Below are 15,540 nucleotides of genomic sequence, written 5' to 3'. Positions count from 1 at the left end.
ATAAGGGCGGGGGGGCGCAGGGACCCTAACACCGAAGCACTCCCCATTATGCAGCTTGTCTTTGTGCCTGTCCTCCCCCTGCATGTCCATACCCAGCTCTTCACTGCATAGCGTAGTAATAACAAAATAATAATAGTATAAATATAAAAAATCTCTTCCTGCCATTCTCATTGTTAAGGCTGGATAGTGAGTTTCTTCTCCACGGCATTCACGGAGATAAATGTCATTCCAGTACATTTCAGTTGAAAATGGTGCCTGGAAGCAGATCTCAGTGCAGCACTGCCTTTTCCTGACGTTACATTGTGCTGTGCTGTGCTATGGGTTAGAGAGGATCTGTCTGAGAAGGTCCATTTAGGAATGTCCCATCAAGCTCTGGAAGCTCAGGAAATGATCCTACATGGCACAGTGCTAGGAGCCGCCTTGCATCCCTCCCTGCAGTACCATTATACTACATGGAGGCGTGGGATTGGAGAGTTACCATGGGGTGTACAGGGATGTGACAACAGAGCCTGCGTCCAGGGAAAGAGGGAAAGAGAGAGCTTGTGAGATGCTGGCTCTGTGCAGGATTTTTTCAGTATGGATATGGAGTCTTGGATGCTTTGACCTAACAGACTGTCTTTACCGGAGTGGTTACAGTGCTTGACTTTGGCTTTTATACCATTACCAAAACATTAGGTATGCCAAGATTAGATGATCTTTGGGTTTTTCTCCTGCAATAGGTCTTAGTTGACAGATGAGGCAATTCAATCACCAGTAATTTTACTGTCGGTCTTGGGGCTGGAGGCAGCTTTTAATGAAATCAATTCTCACAAACTCAGATGATTTTATAATGCAAATTAAGGCACCAGTGGAGTAAAGGGGTTTTGGTTGTAGAAGAGAAACATACCATGGGACGAAGGATGTTGCAGCCTCGTTGCACGCTGCACTGACTAAACGTACGGTTGCAGGAGAAAAGGCAGCGCGGTTTCGGGAAAGCCTGAGCCACAGAACTGTCAGCGTTGTTCACTTGTCAGTTGGTTGCTAAATTGCCAGGAGTATTTTGCCCGTGGTGTCCTCATGGGATTTAACTTTTGCCCAGCTTTGTCAAGATGGGGAGCTGATGCCTGGTGAAAGCAAGCAAGATGTAAACACCAAGACAGATCACAATGAAATTGCTTACTGATCTGGTGTTGTTCCCTTTCTGAAGGGCAATTACGGGCAAGAGCTCAGCAGGTTCTGCTGGGAAGGTCTCCCTCAGATTGGTGCGGCTAGATGAGTTTATACAAGCTGGGGATTGCAAGGCACCGCTGGGAGATCTGGACCTGTGAAAGTTTAGATGTTGTACAACAAAGCAAATGTACAAATGGACATAGTTAAAAAGCATGTCAGAAGAAGAGCTATTAATAAACCTCCAAACCTTATCTTTCCTGTTTTGTCAGGAGCAGTAGTTACTCATTACAAGGGTAGATCTAACAGGACAAGAATTACCGTAAAGAACAGCTCACAATTAATGGCTAAAAGGCCAAAGTTTAGCCTGCCAGCTTCGTCTGTTGGCAGTGGTTTTCATGTGGCTATTAGTGTGTCAGGGACGTTTCCTTAGCATCTCTTATCTGTAGGCTGCAGGGAACAGCTTAGTGATGTGGACTGAAGTTCGGAGTTCAGGTGAAGCATGGACCTTACATCCCTCTGGGTCTTGGAGAACCAGGTCTACGTGAGGGTTACCAAGCTCCTGCTACAGCAGGAACCAAGTTGTCCTGTGGGTACAGCGTGGGGTGGGAGGCAGGAGGTGCGGTGTCTGACTTGTGCTCAGTTTCTCAGTCCTGAGAATGAGTCCTGACCTCGGTGGGATCCTCTTCTCTGGTAATTTGAAGATACGAAGGTATCTACTTTCTCGGGCATCCCCTGAAGTCATCCTCAGGAGTGTCATTCCCATCCCAGCTATCTGAGGGCAGGGGTATGCAGACATGGGGACGGAGTAGGAAGGGGATGGGGTGGGAGGTAGGGCTGAAGTGTGGCCTTTAACCAGCAGCTTTTCTGTTCTGGCAAAAATAATAAAATAAAAAGGGGGGGGGGGGGGGGGGGGCGATTTTTCTGTGCCTTTCCCACAGCAGGCAGTGATCCCAGCCAAGCACCAGCAGAGCCCTGCCCAGTATAACCAGGCACAACCCCCAGTGCAGGTGCAGGGCCTAGAGCAGCCCGGTTCTGAGGCTGGCGGCGCCTTGGCTTTCCTCCTCCCTCTCAAAAGTCTCAGGTCCAGCACGTGAACATTGCAGGCCCAATGCTTCCCCATTAGTCACTGGCGATGTTCTTGCTAGTCGTGATGGGAGCAGGTCAGGCCCCCAATTGCATCAGTGTCTCCTTAACGAGCAGGAACTCCAGCAATTTCATCAGCTGTCACTGCTTACATGAACGAAGCTCAGCTTGCGCATGGCTCTGATTTTTCTCATTATTTTTGTGGGCTGCATTCCCCAATCACTGTAAAACTCTGCAGAACATATTTTTAAGGTGACAAATTGACCAGCAGCAAAGCACTAAACGCAATAACTTTTGCTTTCTAAGTGAGGCTGTACAAGAGCCGCAAAGCCCAGCTGCTGTTGTGCAGGAGCATGTTGCATCTGACTTTTCCCTGAGCATTAAAGGACTGAATTATGTCTGTCAGCTGAGAGCTGTTTCCCTGGTGACAAATCATAATTGCTCTTGTTAAATCTAAAGTACACCGACACGTTTTCATAATATTTCCCACACATTGCACAGAATTTCTCTAGTAGGCCAAGCAAACAGTTACCAAGCCTGGATTACAGCCCAGAGCCCCAGACTGCATTGCTTGTGAATACGCAGAAAACCTCCTGTTAAAGGTGCCTTGAAATGCTCCTGGTAATGGTGCTTCATTTAGCTAGAGATTTAATTGTTCAGGCTGTAAATGGGATACTCCTTTTGTGTCTTCTTTTCTTGTTTCTGTATCACTCTAATCTGCCTTTGCACTCGTACAGATTTTTCTTTGCTTAGAACAGCTTTCATTGAAATGCTGATAAAATGTGCCCTTTCTGAGGCAAAACCAGGATGCTTTCAAGGTAAAAAAAAAAAAAAAAAAGGATAGATAGATTAATTCTGCCAATTAAACTCTAATTATTCTCTGGCCATTCAAGAATAAACTTCTGTTCTCCCTGTCTGATTTCCAGGCTGTAATCTCACTGGGACAGGTATCGCCTTGACATTTGCATCTCTTGAGGTTTATAGGTGGCAGGAAAAGATGGATTCAACTCAGTGTCAAGTTGTGCACGCAAATAACTCTTGCCATCTCCGTGCCCTTCAAAAACCCTCCTCCGATCGTATCGCTAGCAGTCAGACTCTTGAGCCTTGCTGCAGAAAACTGGATGCAGGGTATGGGGGAGACGAGGTCATTTTATAGCTTAGGATCTTCTGAGGGCTGGAGCTCTTCAGGAGTTGGGTCGGTGGCTCAGTTCCTGGCCCTGTATGTTCTCTTTTTCTGCTGCTGACTGTGGTTTCTTGGCCCCTTGCTAATACAGGTGAGCTGGAGTGAGCTAGACGGCAGAAGGAACGTAGTCCCCAAGTGTCCCACAGTAATCCTGATGTGCCTCTCCGTGTTGCAGCCCTTTCTCTGTTGATCCCTCCGTTGGGACTCTTGGGATTGGCGATGCCATGCAAGTAACGGTGGACTTCCACCCAGAGAAGACTGGTGATTATTCCAGACCCCTGACAGTTCACTATGACACAGGTAAGGTCTGGGCGCTGCATGGTGCCCAGTCTCTGCGTCCTTCAGAACAGAGAAACAGAGAGCTTTCAAAGCAGAAAAATGTTAAGTGCTTTGCAGACTACTTCTACAACCTTTTATTTCAAAACCTCTGTATGTTTCAGTGCTTGAGTGAGCAGGTAAGGGACAAAGGCTGAGTGTGCCCTTGTTCTGTGTGGCTGTGTGCCGGTCTCTCCCTGGAGGATGCTGGCGTCGGCTGGGTGCTCTCCACCCAGCACCCCCCATGACTGTCATCTGCCATCATTCCCTGTTGTCCCAGTCACCTTAATTCCCTCTCCAGGTGTATCTCCCCTGTCCCGGCTTTGCCTCAAAGAAAAGTGACAAATAGGTGGTGCTTAGGGGACCTTTAAAGTGCATCCCCTCAAGCAGGAATGAGTTTTTTTGGAATCGGGTTTTGCTGGGAGTTGCTGATTCGGAGGCGGGAGGAACCTTGATTCTCCGTTACGGTGTGCATATGCACATGTGAAGCTTCATTCCTTGGCGGTGCTACGTTTGAAGCACAACGTGGGAATGCGTGCCTCTGTCAGACTCGCTCCAATGCCGCTGTCTCTTACACATCTGTCCCCTGCACTGCTTCTACGTTGTTTTGCCGCAGACCCTTGTTCTTTCTTTTTGCCCTCTCCCACCTGCGTCCCACAGCTCACGACATCAGGACTAATGCAGCCAGGACTTGAGGGCTCTTGGGATTTGGCAGGAAGAGCTCGCTGCCTCCCGAGATAGGTGTAAAATTTATGTTAGGCTAGGAGAAGCTGAGATCAGGCCACAGAAACACCATCAGCTTTAAGCTTCACTCAAGAGTAAGTGGGGAATATCTTTAGGAAAAGGCGTCATGTTAAAATGCTTCTGTCGGCCTTGGCTCAGCAGGGGTATGTTGTGGTGCCAAACGAGACGCTTCCTCAGTTGCATGAAGGCACTTGGCGTGTGTTTCCTCTCGCCTGAGAGGGAGGTTTGGTTTGTCCCTGTTCCTCAGCGTTGGTCCTTGGAAGTGTGGTGTCCTAACCGAGGTGATACTGTGTGCTGCTTTAGCCCGGCAAAGAGCAATTTAGTTGTCTTGGGTTTGTGGAGTTACAAATGCTCCTGTATCTTCCAAATGCTTATGTAGCCTTACGACTTATTTCAGCTTTGTCTAACGTTTTTCAGTTATTGACATATTCACGGAGAATGGTTGATGCTCACTCAGAGGAGCTTATTGTTTTGGGTAACAGTTTCTAGGAAGAATAAATGAAATATCAGCTAGGGAAGCACAAAAAAGTGCCTTATTTGTATGCCTATACAGAATCTATAGGATAAAATTCAGAGGGCTAGAATTTCTCTGGGGCAGATGAGCAGTGACAGTGGAGATTAGGGCCGTAGGGTTTATACTTTGTGGCGGAACAGAATGAGCGAATAATTAGGGCCAGGATCTTTGTGGCTTGCTTTGAAAAACCTGAGAGTCTTGTTCTTACTGAAACAGCTGGTTCCTCCATAGTCAATCTTTGCAAAAGTGATTTGTGTGGGTAGGCCACGGGGATAAACTCTCTGCTGGCTCTGAGATGGGTGTTTTCCCAGGAACACGTGCAGCTCCCTGGGAGATGAACCCAGGATTTCATTCCTGCCTGCCAGTACAATGTGGCAGTTATTTTGAAATAAACTACGAATTGCGAAGGAGAGCAAGGGGATAATGAAGGGATTATCTCTCTAGCTTTGAAGCATACAGGTAAGTGAAAGGCTGCTGAGATTAATTGCTAAAGTGAAGCAGAAACGTTTAATCAATCAGTCTTTCGAGGTGTGGCGCAGAGCTTATTGCAGGAGTAGTGCAGAGCACCAGACAGCGTTCCCTGACCTCGCGCGGCGAGCCCTGGCTAATGTGTCCGGCACCGCGGCAGGCTCCCTGTGACGCGCGTACAGAAAGCAGCCGGGTTGCTCTTTCGGAGCCACCAACAGAGTGCTTATTAAGAAACAGAAGTGCTAAGAGCAAAACAGCAGTTTAAGGTGTTGGGAGGCGTTTCCCTCGCTTGGCTGTGTATCGGTACTGACTTGCTCGCAGGCAGCAGTAGTTGTCAATGGATCACACCCTTCTTAGGGTGACTTACGCAGGATCAGGTGAACATTGCTTAAATTTCTGCTGAAGCTGGGTCAGATCTGTCCCTAGCGTTGCTTAAGCGAGCATGGAGCTCTTCCATGTGAACAAGTCACAATTTTTCCCTTAGCGTATGATTTGGTTGATTTAAATTGTGTGTCCTTTGGGCTGGTTAGGAGCACAGGTACTGTCCCCTGGATGGACTGTGTGTGTGGTGGCAGTTCTGTTGCTACAAATTTATGGATGAGCGTGGAGAAAATGTTTGCTGCTATGAGCGTAATGATTTACAATGAAAACTTGTCCTTCAGTGCTTTACGTGCCTAAACTCCTCCTTTTCGCCTGTGTACATGTGTCTGGGTGTGAAAAATCCCAGCTCGTACTGAAATGAGGGTGACTTGGGATGTTCAGGGTTCCAGCATATCCCTGTCCAGCACCTTAACATCAGATTATGGTACTTGAAAGGGTTTCTGAAACCTGCGTGCGAAGCACTCGTACAGCTTTGGAAAAGGTTTCAATACCACTGAAAGTCCTGTCGGTCAGTTGGCCTTTCCCAGATGACGTTCAGCCCACCCTGTGTGGACCGTGTGGATGTGGGAAAATAAGTTTATGGAGGTAAGTCCTAGTCTCAACCAAGCCAGTGTTCATAAAGTTTCGATATTCTTTCAGCTGTCAAGTCCTGCTCAAGTGAGATGATGCCCAAGCTGCTTGCCCTGAGTGCTGCTGATTGTACACCAAACCCAGTCTGCTGCAGTAACAACATTTATTGCAACCTGGCAGCGTCGCACCAGCTTGGTGTGGGAAGGTGAGCTTTGCTCAGGGACACGTGGCTGAGGAGATGCATGACGGGTTTCCAGAGGTGTGCCAGAGGTGCAAAGCAAATCCACCAGTCCAGTGCCATCCAGAAACAATAATGTCTACGGCAGGTGCTCCATGCAGGTGGAGAAGGCTGCCAGAGACAGGAGGTGCCGGAGAGATGCTTGGAGTTGTGGAAGGAGAATTGCTTCTCTACTCAGAGCTCCCTAAATGCTGACTCACATTAGGCTCCTGTCTCCAACGAGTACTAGTATAGTATGATGGGTGGTCTTCAAGGTGTAGGACCAGATCCTGTGCCTGTATGTGGGTGCCTCCAGTGCCCACTGGCCCTTGTGGCAAGGCGCTACAACACGCTTCTAGCCCAGGGGATCTGTGGTGCGGTATTGAAATTCCTCTGTGCAGTTTTTCCCCATCGGTTGCTGCATCCCTTGGCATCTCTTTGTCAGCACAGAAAACTTCAGTAATTAGCAAAGCACCACTGAGCTTGTGCATGGCTGAGAGGCGCTATATATTGAGATGCTTTTATTGCTGTCAGTAATAAAAGTAACGATGCAGATGGCTCTCTTTCAGTAGCTCTGTGAGCCTAACGCAGAAGCAAAAGCCTGGGGGCAGGATCTCACCCTCTTTGAGGGGAGGATCAGAACCCATACCCATAGGAGTATTTTAGGAGACAGCATACCCAAGAGGAGGCAGCCCTCAAGCAGAACTGCCTATTCCATTACTCTTCTCTCTCCCCTTGGTTCGGAGCCCCAAAAAGCGGTTTCCCCAGAAGAGAGGTAACGTGTGTGGCTCAGGAGTAGTTCTCGGTGGTTTTAGTCCTGCTGGAAGCCTCCAGCCTTGTGCTAAAAGCCTGGTGAGGAACCATCTCGGTGTTTGGCAGATGAATACCCTGTTTTCCCTCAACTTCCCACACAGCTTGCAGGAGGGCTGACAGCTGCTGAGCAGGAGCTGTGCTAAAGCAAATCTTGGCTTGTTTGCTGTGGATGGCAGACCCAGGCTCAGAGCATCCTTTGTGGTTCTGCACGCCCAGGGCACAGTTGGGGGAGTTCAGCCTCGGCTCCTCAATGGCTTACTTCAAGGGCAGGTAGAAGGTGCAAGCAGGGTCTGATTCTGGCTCCGTGGCTGTTAATCAGGGTGAGTTTTCCTGCGCTGGCTCAGTTTCTGTCCCCATAGGAAGTGGGTGAAGTCATGTCTCCCCTCCTGAGCCCTGGGCGGCAAGACTTGCTCTGTGCCAGATTCAGGTTATTCCTGTATGGCAGGAGAGAGCAGCTAAATAGGCTTCTTCAGTGCAGCACGCTGGGAGCTGGAGATGATGTGGAGCAGAGCTTGCCTTGCCCTGGGTCAGGGAGGGCTCTGGCTGCCTTGTTCCCCCGCCGCTGAGCTTTGCTGCCTGGCCCTGACAGCACGGGGTCCCCAGCACCGTTTCCTCCCCATTGCTGCTTGCCAGGCGTGGGGCAAATGCCATCAGCCTCGTAGAATCATAGAATGATGGAGGTTGGAAAAGACCTTGAAGATGACCAAGTCCAACTTAACCCCGGATTGCCAAGCCCACCACTAAACCGTGTCCCGAAGCACCGCATCTGTGTGTTTGTCAAACAAAACACGTCAGGGGTGGTGATTCCAGCCTGCAGCGTGGAGAAGCAAGCCCTGCCGGAGCCGTCTCCTCCCTGGCAGGGTCCCGCCACCCCCCCCAGTCCCGAAGGCTGGCTGGCAGCTGCTGCTTAGGCTGTCCGCACGCGGGGGGCTGCTGCAGGGGGGTTTGGTACTGAGCACCGGAGAGCTACTGGGATGTGTGGTTTGGGTTGGTCAGTAAGCGTGACGAGCTGGCCTCAGATCTTCCCCTTCCTCTAAGCCAGCACCAACACTTGCACGATAGACAAGATCTCCTTAGGGCAACGTAAGCATAAAAAATAACAACAAAAGAATTTCTTGGGTAGATCTGGGAGAACTGGCTGGGGATCACTGTACTTAGTGCGGCAGCAATGCTCAGGGTGGCAGGGGATGTCAGAATAGGATCTGGGTCTTCTGCCCTACGCAGGATGGCCTGAGCCACTGCCCTGAGGTGCCTCTGCCCTTCTCGGTCTAACCACAGGCAGCTTCTCTGTGCTGCAGCAGCCTCTGGAGCTGTGAGTGATAACCGCCAGCTTGAGAAAACACCGAGGTTTCATCACAAATGGGGGGAAATGAGGCATGAGATCACAGGAAAAATCAAGGCATATGAACCACGATTAATTAGGGAGCTGATGTGGAGCTCTTCAGTCACCTGTGGCACGACAGAGAGTTTGATGTGGTGTGTTGGAGCCATTTGGGTTTGGTGAAGATGACGGTAACTACAGAACCAGGTGTGCTCGGCTGGCAGCAGGGCAAGCACAGCCTGTGCATCTCGGCCGCGGTGGGAAACTGTGGTAGGGGCTGCATCGCATTGCGTATGGGCCGAGGGGAATTGTCAGGGGCGTTACCGACTGCTCAGCTCCTGCACAGAGCAGCATGGGGTTCCCAGCCGGGAATGTCGATGTGTTGGGGTGCTGAATCCCTTTCTTCAGCTGAAATTGATGCTGGGCTTAGCTGAATCGGCTTGCTTTGGTAAATGAGGCCACCTCTGCAAGGGCTTGGCGGTGTGTTAGTGGCCACTGTACACACGCAGGAAGCTCATTAAATCCCAGCCCTACGTGTTTATTGATGTTTGAGGCTGAACAAGTAACGGCAGCACGGGTGTGCCATCACCTCTGGGCATCTCAGCTACTCGCAAGAGTAAAACAGTACCTCGCTGTGATATTAGTCTGTGGTTTTGTGCAGACTTTGGAGAAGACAACCACCTCTGCATGCCTCTCTTCTCTTTCCTTTAAGAACCCCCTTTCTACCGAAGGTCCTGTCATCTTGCCAGGCTGGCAGTGCCATCGGTAGCTTCCAGGAACTTGTTTGAAAACAAAATGAAAATCCTATTGACTTAGCCTCTAGATCAAGCCTTTTTCTTTGTCTTTTTTCTCTGCAAACCCACTGATGGATGTGGATAGGCAGCAGGGTTTAACTGAGGTTCAGCCCTCGCTGTGTTGTGTTTCACGTTCCTGAGATCACTCAGGTTGCTGAGCCCTCGCCGTTTGTACTGACTCCAGCCGGAGCGGAGGAGGCTCAGGACTTTCCTGAGCAAACCCTCTGCCTCGCTGCATCTTGACCTGAGCTGTGCCTGTGTCATGCGGGATACCAGGGTGGGAATGCCAAAACCATTTCTGGTTTTAACCTTGGTCTGGTGTGAGCGTTCACAGGGGCTCTGATGTCGCAGTGTGTTCAGTTGCTATCGAGCTAAATTCACGGCACCAGCCCCATAGCTTCTGGTGGCCACCGCTGTGTGCCACTGCTGGTCAGGTCTGTAGCTCTTCATCGCCGCGCAATTCTCCGACCCTTCAACACCAGGCAGGCTGGTAGTGGCTTCTTACCAGTGCTGAGAGGTGGGGAAACCTTCTGCTTCCCTAAGCAGCAGCCTCTCTTGGCTCCAGAGCTTTACTGTAGTGCGTGAACTGATGTAATTATTTCCGTTTGTGTTCAGTGCTAGCAGATGCAGACAAACTTGTTTTGTTTGGTGAGTTTTTAAAGATCTTGTTTCCCATGTTATACAAAGGTGTAAGCCAGGCTCTGACGCTGTGGTTATTACAAGAGGCTGCTCTAGCTTTCCCTTGGACTGCCAGGCATTTAAGAACTTTGCAAAGGGATTTTCCTTTCTGCTTGCCTCAGGTCGTGAGTGCATGTTGTGCTTTTCTTCCTTCACTTGTGAGAATTCCCAGCAGGATTGGCTAGTTTCTGTTGGGCTTTTATGTTCTTGTACGTCTGCTTCAAAGCGAGTGCAGGGTGGCATATACTGTAGGCAAAAAGAGGCGTAAATAGGAGTTTGTGCGATGATATGTTGACTTTGCATCTGAATCGTAGCAGGGCTGCAACGGACTGAGGGTTGGTAACTAATACTTTATACAAATAATTGGTTATATAGGCTTTTATAGTTCAAATCAATTAGATTGATGGGTGAGTATAATTGGTCTCCATTGTTCCTTTATGTCAGATCAGCTAACAGTTAACAACCGTTTCCTGTCTTTGTTCCCCTTTTCCACAACTGCTTGTAACAATGATTTTTCTTTATATATACTGTTTTAGATAAGGTTGTTAAATTTCTTGCAAACAGAGTATGGCCTTCGCCCCTCTCTAGGGCCTTGTGTTTCAAAGCCGATGGTCTGTCGCTTTGAGGGTAGAAGAAAAGAAATTAAGTTTGTGCTTCATTTGCTTGATCTTTTTTTTTTGTTATTCATGGCTTTATATCTCCAAAACTATGTGACACCCCTTCTGACAAAAATGCTGCTAAAGCAACCCGTGGAGTTGACTGCATGAGCACGGCTGGGGGGTGGGTGGTAGGAGGGTTATTTGGAGGTTAAAAGTCTCCTTTTGGCTGTTTTGTTCATCCCCAGAAGCAGACTTCCATGTGACGCCGCCTATCCCGTTCTTAGCCTGTGAAGGATTTCTGGAAGAATGTAGTTTTCAGCTCTTTGCAGGGCATCCTGGACTGCAGCTTGTCTCTTCTATCATCAGTGGAAATCACTAGTATGTTCTTAGGTGCCATGAACCCTGGATGCATTTCGGGGCAGAACTGACCATTCATTAGTCTCCTTTCCTCGTGGATCAATCAACGTCTGCTGAGAAGCAGAAGGGTAGCTTGAAGGGTGATTGATTTATGAAGTGGCGTATTGAGCATGCCTTTGCCAGGCAATCAGAATGAAGGTTCCTGCCCTGTTTTTCCCCGTGGGCCAAAAGCAGTGTTTCAGCTGATCAGGGACCGCAGCGTATCATGGCTGTAGTGGCAATAACGATTAAAAATAGCCCATGGCATCCTGGATATGCGGCAGCGCTGTCTTGCGTTATCCAACAGTTTCATTGTCCTTTCAATCCATTCTGCGAGGGTCCTTCACGCTGGGCAGCACAAAGCCTCTGTGCTGGCTGCCAGATATTCCTGCGCTGGAGTATTTCATCCCGTAAGAAAGCCAACAGCCCTTCCTAAGCACGGTGCGGAGGAGGTAATGGGGAATACTTTGGGTGCTCCACTACAGGAGGATGCACAGCAAGGAGCCTGGTGGAAAGCAAGGTGACTCCTAAGTGCAGGAGAGCCGTCTGAAGAGCCTGCGACCTGTCCCGTAGACGCTGTGGCTGGTCATTGCTCTCCATCTCCCTTTTCCTGCCCATCTGTTGTCTCACGGTGGCTTGCAGTGCTCTGGGGTAGCAGATCCTTTCCTTGCGATGGGCTGCATGGGCTCAGAGGGGGCTTTGCTGGGGGCTTTAGCTGTTGACAGCATCAGCTGTGGCAGCAGTGATGATTAGGGTGCCCTGAGCTTTGTTGTAGCCTGGGCAATGGTCCTGCAGAAACCCCTGTGTTGGCAGCAGTTATTTAATGGTGAGGTTTATAAACAAGCTGCTCCTAGGGCTGGAGTAACCAGCACGATGGTTTTAATGATGTCTGCAGGTAGCTCATGAACACTGCCTCAGAGAAACACTTAAAAATGACTGTCACTGCCCTGTGTTTTGCTCTAGTGCTGGAAATACGAGCGTGGGGACTGACAGGTGGCCTTTGTCAGAGACCCAGCACACTTTGTAGGTGATGCCATTAGCTTCCTGACAGCAAAACAGCTCAGAGCAGCGCTCCTGACTCTGACCGAGGTAGCTCTGTGGGAGGCGCAGCAAAAAGCATATGGTGGGGAGGGCTGGATCCAGCCGCAGGGGACTCCTCTCGCTTTCCAGAGATCGTTAGCCTGGTGAAGTGACTCCCTTCTCCGGTGGTGAAATGCTGCCAGCAGACCTTTGCACGCTGTTTGAAAACCCAGAATATGCTGGTGATGGTGAGGCAGTTGGGTATCGTGATAGCAGCAGGAGCAAAAGAACTGCTCAGAGGGTCGATGTGGAGGTACAATGACACTCTTCTGAGTGAAGAGCTCGGCTTTCGTTGCTTGCTTGTATTTTCAGTGAAAAAGCAGCAGGACCTGTCTCTTTTAGAAGAGGTGAGAGCCAGGCATAGTTTTCTGACAAACTGGGCAAATTAATTTAAACTTGCTTTCCCTGTTACCCAAATATTCTGAACCGGACTGTCATGCAGTCCTAAAAAGGTTTAAAATCCAAATTCAGCGAGGAGGGAGTTACAGGGATAGAGGAAGAATATTATGGTGAGGACGAAAGGCAGCAGAGTGCTGTTTTGTTTCTCTTCAGTCTAATCCATCTGGCTACCAGCTTCCTGATATTTAGAGCAGTAATCGATGGAGGAAGGTACTGGCTGTTGAAGGCTGGGAACGCATTCTTCATAAAACCTGAAATTGTTTTGAAATCTTGTTCAAGGGTTTGCTTAATATTCGGAAAGATATTTTAGCTCTTCTGTAAATTCCCTCTCCTCCTGCACAACAGGCCCCACAGAGGATGTCCCAGTGCTGGATTTCTTACTTTCAGATAGTTAAAAGTTACCGTGATGTGCTAAGATACCGGTGGCCATAGCCATGCAGGTGGATGCTGGAATAAAACACGGTGGTGTTCCTGCTGTCTCAGAGAGCATCGTTCAGGAGTGCACAGCCCAAAGCATCTGCTCTACTGCTGTATAAGAAGCCTCTCTTTTAATTTCAAGTTCAGGTGTTGCTTTGTTCAGGTTGCAGAGTGAGCTGTGTCCTGCTGTCTCTGGGAAATATGTCAAAAGCATGTAAGAATGAGAGAGCTGACAGCCTGTAATAAGGTCATCGTGTTGTGTAAGTAACGATAGGGCAGGTACGTCTGGCTTCAGTAAACGTGCTTTCATGGCAGCAAAGCGTCCCAAAGCACAGACCCACGGACATCACCCCATCAAGTGAAACACCTAGGGCTACATTGCTGTTACAGTACAGAGATTGTTTTGTGGTTGGGTTGGTTTTTATTCCTCCAGACTTATATATTAAATAACCAAGAGTCTTAAATAAATGTCACATCTAATTTGGCACCCAGGCATGAAGCCTGCAGCTGCCCTGGGCCAACCCTGACAGCTCTGCTCTGTGCCAGTTTATCTGCCTGGCAGAAAGACCTGCTGCTCCCTCCTGACTCGCTGGCATCCGCACGCTCTCGTCTGTACCGGGAGGTTTGTGGGTTTACACAGTCAGCACGATGCCAGATCCTTCTCTCTGTGGTAGAAGGTGCTCCGGCAAAGCCCTCCAGCCTTCAGAAGCGTCCTCGGTGCCTGCAGCCGGGAGTGTAAGTGCTCTCCAGGAGAGCAGCAGTAGGGGATGCTCAGCAAAGCGTGTAGAAGCAGGCAGTGCATGTGCTTTCTCCCTCGTGGGCCTTGGAGGCAGCATTTTTCTGTGCTGGAGGCTTTATTCACGTCTTTGTTTAATCGCTTCTGATGGTTTTACCTGCCAAGCCTTTGTCCAGTTGCTTTGTGGATTTATAGCGATGAGTGTCTGTAGGCACCTATGGCAGTACGTTCCAAAGGAAGGAATATTCCTTGGAAAAGTACTAGTACTACTTTTCTCTAATTTTGACTAATACTATTTCAGGCCCTCGGGTTCCTGTTTTACAACAAATTGTGACATTTTTTTCCGCGTTAAGTTTTTCCCAGGCCATTCATATTTCTACAAACCTACCTATCTCCTATGTGGTTTCTAGGTTGAGGAATCCTGTTCAGTCTTCGTATAGAAGCTGCTCTGTACTTCGGAGAAGGGCAGAAAGAAAGATTAAATTTCAAAGGCTTCAGCTTGGTTTTTAAGATCAGAAGTATACCCATTATTTCAAGACCCACCTGGCCATGGGTTTAGACAGCGAGATCATGATAGTTTTCGTGGAGTTTATTTTGCAGTAGTTTGTTGTCTCGTAGAGCATTTTTCATGTCATGTTTCCATGAAGCTGAGTTGTACATGCTCAAAGCACTGTGCATGTCTCCCATTTCTTGGGTCCTGCTTCCTCTGCTTGCCAATGTACGCCGAGGATTCAGCGGAGGGGGAAGGCAGTGCTTATAAAGCACACCTGCCTCTGTAACGCTTCTGAACCTCAGTTAGTTTTCTACGCTAAGTTGTCCATTCCAGAAAGCAGGCTGTCCAGTCATTGGAGACGTTGCTGTTTCTCTCGCAACATAACTCATCTCTGGCCACGAATCCCTCCCACTCCTCCTGGGCTCCCTTAAGAGCAGAGAGGTTGAGGTTATACAGGCACGAAGGCCGAACTCTCCATGTGTGGAGGTGAGGGAATGGCTGCAGAGATCTGTTTGAAGGGTGATTCATTCCCAACCTCCCTCCAAGAGAGGGGCTCTCTTTCTCCTGGCACGGCTGTGATTCGCCGCATTGTGTCCGGCTTAGGGTTTAAGGAGTCCGTGTAGGACACCGCCAGCTCTCCCCCGTGCTGTTGTGTGGCAGCCTTGGAAAGGCAGGTCCATCCCCTGCTGCCTTGCTGTAACCCGTGCAGCGAGGAGAAGGCTCTGCCTCGGCAGGGGGATGCTCTCCAGGGATGGCCGGGTCGCTGCCCTTCTCAGCTGGGGCTGGCTCTGAGGCTTTAAACACGCTCCACAGAAGTGCCATTTCGACGGAGAATGTCTCGTGTTTGTGGTTTGCTTCTCACCTGGAAGCTCTCACCTGCAACAGGCAGAGTAGGCTCGGTGCTCAAGTTTGAGATGGTTGACTCCCAGGAGCTGCTTGGTTGGGAAGAATGAAAGTTTGGGAGCTCTGGCAGTGAGGGACGCTTTGGTGGGGGTCTCTTCTGGAGGGTGAAGGGCTGGCAGGTGCTCCAGCAAGACTCCAGGCGTTCATCGGCTGCTGTGCGCAGCCAGGGGCTCTCTCCTCTTCGGTCTGAGGTGGAAGGCAAAGGTGTGCTCGCTCGGGTTGTGGGACAGCTTGGGAGTGCTCGGTGCAGGCTTGCACGCTCGGGCACAGGCACCGACAGGCTCCAG

This window comes from Falco punctatus (genome assembly GCF_963210335.1).
Source record: "Falco punctatus genome assembly, chromosome: 7".
Lineage (NCBI taxonomy): Eukaryota > Metazoa > Chordata > Aves > Falconiformes > Falconidae > Falco > Falco punctatus.
This window is presented reverse-complemented; position numbering follows the sequence as displayed.